The sequence below is a fragment of the Dendrobates tinctorius genome, unplaced genomic scaffold (genome assembly GCF_039654945.1).
Source record: "Dendrobates tinctorius isolate UK_male_01 unplaced genomic scaffold, ASM3965494v1 ptg000073l, whole genome shotgun sequence".
Taxonomy (NCBI): domain Eukaryota; kingdom Metazoa; phylum Chordata; class Amphibia; order Anura; family Dendrobatidae; genus Dendrobates; species Dendrobates tinctorius.
Genome location: NW_027361741.1, coordinates 5,170,174 through 5,180,286, shown reverse-complemented (window position 1 = coordinate 5,180,286; position 10,113 = coordinate 5,170,174). Strand labels below are relative to the sequence as shown.

General features: G+C 44.4%; 1 long non-coding RNA gene across 1 annotated transcript; it reads right to left on the bottom strand.

Moving 5' to 3' along the window:
• Positions 1-274: 274 nt before the first annotated feature.
• LOC141096155 (uncharacterized) lies at positions 275-8,757 on the bottom strand. Its single transcript, XR_012233602.1, has 2 exons — positions 8,678-8,757; positions 275-1,403 (listed from the first exon to the last, which is right to left on the bottom strand). It is a non-coding gene; the product is annotated as an uncharacterized lncRNA (long non-coding RNA).
• Between the last annotated feature and the right edge of the window lie 1,356 nt (positions 8,758-10,113).

Here is a 10,113-nt window from a genome sequence, read left to right as displayed (position 1 = left end):
GGCCAGGTGAGATTGACGTGGGACACTCTGTATTAAATGGACTCTGGTGGACAGGGAGTATATGTTAGTTTATTATTTTTTATTGTTTGCTGGAGACGCGAGTGTCAGGGATTAGGTGTTCGGTGAGTATGTATATTGTATGTGAATACATTTGTGATGATGTTGTCGAGGTAGCTATTTTGGGAGGGCTAAATTAACCCTTCACGGTTGAGCCAGTGATTTCCAAATTATTCCAGTGTTGCTAGCAACTCAAATGACCACACGGAGACGGGGGTCTCTGTACGGGAGGATCGAGGCAGATCACTAAGCCCCTTTATTTTAGTCACATCTTTTATAATCTTTTGCTTAATTATGCAAGGTTCTCAAGTACCAATAGCATCATTTCACTTTATAAGCCAATAATATTGCAAGAAAACCGGAAACTACATATATGTCCGTACCTAGATAGCGTAGAAAGTAGTATAATGGCATATTCTTCAGAGTTTAACATTCTCACCTCCCTTATCTTTGCACCTGATGAGAACAATCTGGTTTCATGACAGCCCATGCCAATTATAAAAATTTATCTTACAACAACAAAACTAAGAAACGAAACATTACAAAGAAATGGAGAAGTGAAACTTAAGCTCTGATTTTAGTATTAACCCTTCACATTCCCCCCTAGATAAATTTTGATAACACATATGCAGCATCAGAGGTGCTATCCCAAGCTAACAGCTTGAGGGGTACTGGTCTTCACATGACTGATGCCATGTTACCAGTCATGGCTGTCGCGGCGCACCCGTCCCCCCTGTATACTGCAGTTCACGAATAACAATTTTTGATGACGGTGGTGGAGATCTTTTGTAGGTAGCCATGTGCTTGGCTTCAACATCTTCATCAAGTAGCCTTTTGAGATCGGTGCAGAGAAGAGCAGGGGCAACGACACCTTTGGTATCATCATTAGCTGTCTTAGTGCAGAATTTCCTAATACATACAGAAATACACCAAAGAACAAGTTTTAGTATCACATATACAACAAGGATACAGGCAGCAATGTGCAACAAGCTTTGTAAGATCCCAGCTACCCAGCCCCCAATTCCCTTAAATCAATTGGCTGGATTGAGAAAGGAGGTGTCTGACCATCAACTGTCCTTATTACAATCATTGTCTTTATCGTATTGATCTCTGAGTCTTTGAATATCTTGTAACTTTAACTTTAACTTCTACCAATAATAATAATATGGAAAATGCGAAAAACCAAAACATTATGTCCCTTCATTTGCTATTGGCTTGTTGGGTGATGAGGAGAACTTGATAGGGACCGTCATACAAGGGTTCTAGTCCGTGCTTCCTGACATGCCTCTCCACGACTACCAAATCACCAGGCTTCAGGTTATAGAAGGTGTCGGTTTCTGCTGAATCTGGAAAAGAAAAGAAAACTAGAACATAGGTGTTAGCAAGATTTTTACTAAGCAGAATAACATTGAACAACACGGTCAGTCTCTTCTGATAACTGCTGAGGCTGAAAATTTGCAACTGGGGGCCTAACACCAAACAATATATCATATGGGGACAGGCCAAATTTTACAATAGGGGTAGTACGAATGTGGTATAGTACAGTGGGTAGGAGCTCTGGCCATGGAGCCGTAGTCTTCTGCATCATTTTTGGTCAATTGTCCACTCAGTGTGCCATTCAGCCTCTCAACTTTCCCACTGGATTGTGGGTGGTACGGAGTATGGAGGGCTACAGTGGATCCAAGCATTGTCAGAACTTCTTGGTACACATGAGAAGAAAAGGCCGGACCTTGATCACTTTCAACAACTTCTAGAACCCCATATCTGCATATGACTTCCATCACCAGTTTCTTCGCTGTAGTTTTTGCAGTCATGTTGGTAACAGGGAATGCTTCCAACTGGAGAACCGGGGCCCAGTAGAATTTTTGCACCAGTGCGAGGGCCTGATTCTTTCCTCGATATATAGGTCCATGTGCCCATATGGCAATAGCAGGGTACATCCGCTTAGGGAGACACACAAGTCGCTCCTTTTTGCAGAGACCATTATCCATACGTGCCTTATCAGTCTTCCATTGCTTCACCTCTTCCTTTGGAGACATTCTCTGCATTGTCATTAAGCGGTCTTGCAGGGTCCGACAGAAAACTTCAGTCTGTTGTAGATCATCAGGTTCTTGTAGGGTCAGTGCTTCTTGTAACTGTTTACGTTGAGAGCGTGTGGTCACCATAGTTGGTATGGTTGGTTCAACGGGTAAGAGAGCGGCGGCTTTTGCTTGCATATCCGCAAATATGTTGCCAACAGTCTGTGAACTGTTCCTAGGACCGTGCGCCTTAACTTTGATAATGGCCACCTGAGTAGGTAATTTGATCGAGTCCATGAGGGTTTTAACAGCTTCAGCATTTTTCACTGGGGTCCCGACAGTAGTAATAAACCCTCGATTGGCCCATAGAACCCCAAAATCGTGAGCAATACCAAATGCATACTGTGAGTCCGTGTATATATTAGCCCGTCTGTTCTTGGCCAAAGTACATGCAGTAGACAGAGCCTGGAGTTCTGCTTCTTGTGCTGACTGTGAGGGCGGGAGTGCAGCTGCGTGCACTACAGTGTCCTCTGTGGTAACAGCATATCCCGGGTGGAATCTACCAAACTCATCAGCATATCTTGAACCATCCGTGTATAACACCAGATCAGGATTTGGGAGTGGATTCTCACTGACATTTGGTGGTGTAGTTGTTTCTTCTATCAGAAGTTGGGAACAATCATGTTGGAGGTAATCCTCATCACTGCCATCTTTCCTTATAGTTCATTATACGTCTTTCAAGGCGTTGTAAAGGGGTTGCATTGTGCGGGATGCATCCGGTATCCACTGACAAAAATAAGTGCATAGTCCAAGAAAACGCTGGAGTTCAGTTTCATCTTTTGGGAAAGGAAGGGAGCTGACAGCTATTATTCTTCTGCGAGGTGTCTGGCACCCTGAAGGAGACAGTGACCCAAGAATATCACTTGACCAAGGCAGAACTGAAGTCCCGAGGCCGAAACCCGACAGTTCAGTGCTGCCAGATGCTTTAAGGAGGCTAACAGTGGCAACAATGGCAAAAGACACCTGCTCATATTTTTTGCAACCTGGTTGGGACTGTTTTGGGCCCCTTGTGACATAACTGTCCATGTTAACTGTCGTTCCTGATAAGTGAATGCAAATAGACACTGGCAGTCTGGGTGTAACGGAATGCTAAAGAAGGCATTGGTAAGATCAATAACTGTAAACAAAGCAGCATCCTGGGGTATTTGGGACAAAAGAGTATGAGGATTAGGCACCAGGTTTGAGAAACACTTTTACTGGTTCTACAGGCATTTTCCCTATATCATTTGACCCTTTTGACCAGATTTTAGATAGTATCTCTGAGAGGTATGGGGTGAGTCATTGATCCTCAAGCAATATTGGGGGTGGATCTGAGCCTATCAGGGCCATCATAACTGTAGGAAGGGCATGCAAAATACAGATTTCCTCACTGTCTTCATCTACATAGGGATTTTATAACAAAAAAAAACATCTGACCATCATCTTGGAATTGTATTCTGGAGCGGAACTGTGATAATTAATCTGCCCCTAGTAAATTTACAGGACATGTGGGAGAGATCACGAACTGAGCAGTAACGAGAATTAGCAGGGAGGGGCTGAGGAGCAAGATTCCCACTAGCTGAAGTCTGAGGAAGGGGGGGCAAGAGTTTGCTGTGTGGGCTGAAGGGCACACTGTGTGCTCGCAGCAGCGGTGGGGGCTGGAGGCTGCTGTTTGCTCCTTTTTTTTTTTTTTTCCTCTCTGTAGCTGGTAAATGGAAGGGGTGGACACTCAACCACTAGCAATGATAATAGGTGCCGTCAGCAGAGGTGGGGGTGGGGACTCTCGGTCTCCTTGTACAATTGTCATCTAGCAGGGAGACCTCTTCTTTCAAATCATCACTTTTAACTATTTCCCTGACACATTAATATCAATCTTAGTTCCTTCGTAACCAATCACATTCTCACAGCACAGTCACTTTCTTGAACCACAATACATTCCGTCTTTGCCATAATAATAGACAATTTTTCCTTCTTCAACATAACAGTAACAGAAACAATCAGAATTCACTTGCTGTTCAATTTCCACATAACCTTCATTATACAATTCATGTGCCAAGCCACGGAATTCCTCAGCGCCTTTAAGTAATCCATCATCAGTCAACCTTTTAACTCTTCATCCCATAGCGTAGGCTGTAGCCTCCCGCCCTTAGGAAATCCCAGAATCGAAAATATTTTTCCTGCATTCCTGACACATTTCTTTCATCGTCTTTGAATCATAAGACTAACAGTATCTGATCCTTCACACAATTCCAAACTTTCCTTTTTCTTCCACAGAAACATAATTCTCTCCTTTAGAGCTAAATATCCTTACTTCAGTTGTGCACAATACTGGAGCAGCCATCTCCGTTTGTTCCACAGGGTCAACCCCCTCTGGGAAGCCCAAAATTCGCGGTACTCAGTGAAAGGAGGAGGGCATCTCAGACTATCCCTCCAGACACCTCTGGTAATATATATCTTTCTATATATATATGAGTTACGTATCCTACCCATCTTCGATCACATGACCACGCCCAATTACTAATAATGATCGGGAATTCAGGATATTTTGACTATAAAGAGAGTCACAATCACTGGTCAATCCGGGGTGTCCGTCCCTTATGAGGTACGGTTCGAGCACTGAGCCCCCAACGGGACTACACCTCTATATGATTCCACCCATGAATCACCCCACCAGGGGACAAACCTCAGATCCTCTTTGCAGCAACAAGCACAGGAAAACCACACCAGCGGTCAGTCTGAACAGTATAACTGCCAACTTACCATGGTTGTGGGGGGGTGATCAGTCCCAATTTTCCAGCACCTGTGTCCGCTCCGAGGGCCCTTTGTCTTGTTGTCCTCCGGGGGCAGAGGCGTCCCTATTCAGGGGCCCCACGTTGCTCACCACTGTCGAGGTAGCTATTTTGGGAGGGCTAAATTAACCCTTCACGGTTGAGCAAGTGATTTCCAAATTATTCCAGTGTTGCTAGCAACTCAAATGACCACACGGAGACGGGGGTCTCTGTACGGGAGGATCGAGGCAGATCACTAAGCCCCTTTATTTTAGTCACATCTTTTATAATCTTTTGCTTAATTATGCAAGGTTCTCAAGTACCAATAGCATCATTTCACTTTATAAGCCAATAATATTGCAAGAAAACCGGAAACTACATATATGTCCGTACCTAGATAGCGTAGAAAGTAGTATAATGGCATATTCTTCAGAGTTTAACATTCCCACCTCGCACCTGATGAGAACAATCTGGTTTCATGACAGCCCATGCCAATTATAAAAATTTATCTTACAACAACAAAACTAAGAAACGAAACATTACAAAGAAATGGAGAAGTGAAACTTAAGCTCTGATTTTAGTAATAACCCTTCACAATGTAAATGTTTTGATTTTTTTACAATTGAACACAGGCACTGGATGATGAGACTATTCTCCCATCATTGGCTCATGCTGTCTCTGTTATATGTGACAAAAGACGGGGCCGGATGGGAGTAATAGTCCCATCACATGACGCCACACACAGATACAGACAAACACAAACACAGACAGATGCACACAGACACAGACAGACAGAAACACGCAGACAGATACACATATTCTCCGCTCATGCATATATTCTCTGCCCACACACATATTCTCCACTCACACACATATTCTCCGCTTACACACATATTCTCCGCTCATGCACATAATCTCCGCCCACGTACATAATCTCCGCCCACACACTCTTTCTCCTTCTGACATAATTTCCTTTCACAATTCTAAGCATTTTTGCCAGCAAATAAGCAGTAAATAGACAACATAGATGCAAACCTTTTTACACCTGCATTTTTGCTGCAGATTTGACTGACTCAATTGAAATCAATGAGTAAGAAACGCTGCAGAAATGCAAAAAAAAATTAACATGATGCAGAAAATAAATCGCTGCAAATACAGACGGAAATTTACGTGAGTGCAGGTGTTACGGCTCGGCGAGGCAAGCCTCCTGGAGTGGACCCTCTGGATCGTGGCACCGAGGGCCCCTGGGTGAGCAACCAGGGGGAGCCGACCCCTATACAGGGATCATTAGGAGCAGTCCCAGGGGTTCTAGTACCACGATAGTCGGTACCAAAAGGGGCACTCTTAGGGAAGCAGGAAAGCCCCTCCACAAGACAAAAAGGACACAGGATACCAGGATGGAGCAGGACACCGGAAACAGGACTGGAATAGGACCGCAGGAGACGACTACGGAACAGCAGGATGGAGTTGGACATGGAGACAGGACCGGAGTAAGACTGACGGAGAGGACCACGGAATAGCAGGACGGAGCAGGACACAGAAAACAGGACTAGAGTAGGACTGCAGGAGAGGACCACAGAGGCAGGACATGGGAGACAGGACTGGAGTAGGACTGCAGGAGAGGACCATGGAGGCAGGACACGGGAGACAGGACTGGGACACTGGAGGCAAGGCAGATGGGACACAAGCAGGGGAGAGTAGGTAAATGCAGTCACGAAGTATGACTGGCCTAATGCGCTGTGAAAACGCAAAGATCAGGCGCCTCCGCTAAAGGATGGTGGCCTGATATACCTTGCTACTCGTAGTTCCCCATAGGTCCGGCGGTACCTCCGGGTCAGGGCACCGCTGGAGCTCAAGGAGGGGGTTAAGACGCAGACCAGCCAGCACAGGAGCTAGACGCCGCGAGCCTCGGGCGTAAGGATGCTGCGGTGCTGGAGTGGGGAGGTAAGTATGTGGGAGCGGGAGCGAAGCAGCCGTGACAACAGGATTGTCATTGCATTAATTTGCTTTAGTATTCCATTATGTTTTAGGACAATTTACAAGTGTAAAAAAAGCAGCGAAAACGCATCATGTGCACGTTGCATTAAAGCACCAACACATAAAAAACTATATAATTGGATTATCAGTGTAATCATGCTGACCAGAAGAATAAAGTCAATTTTTCCATATGCAGAACGGCATAAAAAAAAATCCTGAATTGCTGTTTTCTGTTTATTCTGCCTCTCAAAAATTGGAATAGATAGCAATAAAAAAAGGTCTGAAAATGGAGCTATAAAAAACTTCAACTCGTCCTGAAAAAAATAATAGTGTGTGACAGAAGCCAAACATAAAACCCTTTTTTTTTTTTTTTTTTGAAACATAATTTTTATTATTTTATTTGATTTTGTAATGAAGTTGCATTTTACAAGTTATAAACATTGCATTGAATTGTTGCAAAGAACATATTTAAACCTGTTTATCACCTAAGCCTGAATAGAAGCAAAAATAAACTTAACAAATATAAAATTATAAAACCCCCTTACGTCCACATTTTGATAGATTACATTGACTGAAATCAGACACATTATCTCCAGCTCCACCTTATCCTCCATATAGCTCATATACAGGGTTGGACTGGGGTGTCTGGGGCCCACCAGGGGAATGGACTCTAGGGGCCCACCCTACAGCTATATGCAAATATCTGTTATCCCCATTATAGTGGAGCATCGGCTGTAAAACACAGGCGGCTCCTGCACATCTATTGTGCGCCCCCATAACTGGAATGTATAATTACAAAAGTTTACATTAATGGGGTTCTTTGATTAAAACAAGTTATCACCTATCCATGGGCTCCACAGGATAGGTGATCGCTTAGGTCCAACATTACAAACTGCACTGATTAGAAGAACGAGGAAGTTTTATCGTTGATAAGACACTTATCCCCATTTTACAATGGAGCGGCGGGTGGGATGTCTGACCGAAGCTCCATTCATTCTCTTTGTAGCTTCTAGAAAAAACAAGTGCAGCCACTTTTGGTATGAATGGATCAGTGGTCGGAGTTGTACATGCCACTCCAGTCTAATGGGGATGAAAAGTTCCACATTTTGCTGAATGGGCCCAAGTAGTCAGACCCCCACCAATCAATACGTCATCACTTATCCTGTAGAGAAGTGATTTCTTTTTTCCACAGGAGAACCCCTGTAAGTGCATCTCTGCCACTGTGTACACAGTATATAATCTCTAATGGAAATAAAAAATCTTTTCCTAATTAATATCAGAGAGAATAAATCACCGCCATACAAATCACAATCCCCTATACCAACACCAATACCACCACATACAGGGAGAAATACAACCACACCATGACCAGACCACATAGTGACTGAATAATATAACATACAAAGGACAAATACTGCCACACCTTGACCAGACCACATATGACCACCACCACATAGTGACCAATTAATATGACATATTACCAGTATATAGGGACCAAATAATACCACATACAAGGAGAAATACTGCCACACCTTGACCAGACCACAAAATACCACCATATAGTGACCGAATACTACAATACTGATTATGAATACAAACCACAATATTAACAACACCGTTATTACCACCAGTGACATTATACACAGGAGCTCTGTATATAGTGTCAGTGTACAGGTAATACAGTGGTCACCAGTGATATTATACACAGGAGCTCTGTATATATTGTCAGTGTACAGGTAATACAGGGATCACCAGTGACATTATATACAGGCGCTCTGTACACAGTATATAGTGTGCGTGTACATGTAATACACTGACTCTCCAGTGACATCTGTAGTTGAAGTTCTTCATCCAGCACAGAGAGCCCACAGTCACTTCTTCCAGCCAGGACTCATCTCTGCAAAAAATAACACAGTCATCAATAGCTGATCACTTCCAGAGCACGTTCCACACTTTTTCCCTGACTTTGTTCTACACTACGTCAGATGAAGAAGAAAAGTGACATAGTACCGCCCTGCACAGTAACAGGACCTCCCTTTTATTACCTCCATGGAAAACCATTTCCTAATTGGTAAATTATATTACAGTAGTAATAATGTCCCTAATTAGACCCTAAAGATATTATGTTCCCCACTTGTCACCATAAACTAATATAACATGTCCCTCAAACAGTAATTAAGTCTCTCATCCTGGTCCCCTTTATTTAATAATCTCACCCAGCCTGGCCCCCTATATTTTATAATATGCTCCAGCCTGGCCTACTATGTCTCTTATCCAGCATGGCCCCCAAATATCCATCCTGCTTCCCCAGCTATACATACTGGCGCTCATATGTCCCTTGTCCTGCCCCACCATATATCTCTCTTGGACCCCCATATATCCTTCCCGGTCCCTTGTGATGGCTCCCCCATAAATATATATATATACACACATCCTGCCCCCCATATATATGCTTCCTGGTCTCTTGTACTGCTCGCCCATATATCTATCCTGGCCCCACATCCCTGCAACCTGCCCCCCCATAAATATCCATCCTGGGCCCTCCAATATATATGCATCCTAGTCCCTTGTCCTGCCCCCCTCCCCCATAAATCCATCTTGGCACCCATATATATGCATCCTGGCTCCCAATATATCCATTATGGTCCCCTTTTCCCCATATGTGTATCCATCCTGGCCCCCCCTTCCCTCCGTATGTGTATCCATCCTGGGCCCTCCCCATATATCCATCCTACCCTCCATATATATGCATCCTGGTCCCTTGTCCTGCCCTCTCCCTCATAAATCCATCTTGGCCCCCCATATATATGCATCTTGGCTCCCCATATATCCATCCTGGTCTCTTGTCCTGCCCCTCCCTCATATATCCATCCTGACCCCCCATATATATGCATCCTGGCTCCCCATATATCCATCCTGGTCCCTTGTCCTGCCCTCTCCCTCATATATCCATTGTGACCCCCCATATATATGCATCCTGGCTCCCCATATATCCATCCTGGTCCCTTGTCCTGCCCCTCCCTCATATATCCATCCTGACCCCCCCATATATGCATGCATTCTAGCCCCCTCATATATATCCATCCTGCCCCTCCCCATATATCCACCCTGGCCGCTCCATATATGCATCCTGGTCCCTTGTCCTGCCCCCCCCAAAAATCCATTCTGGCCTCCCGTATGTGTAGCCATCCTGGGCTCCTTCCGCCTCATGTGTAGCCATCCTGGGCACCTTCCCCCGCATGTGTAGCCATCCT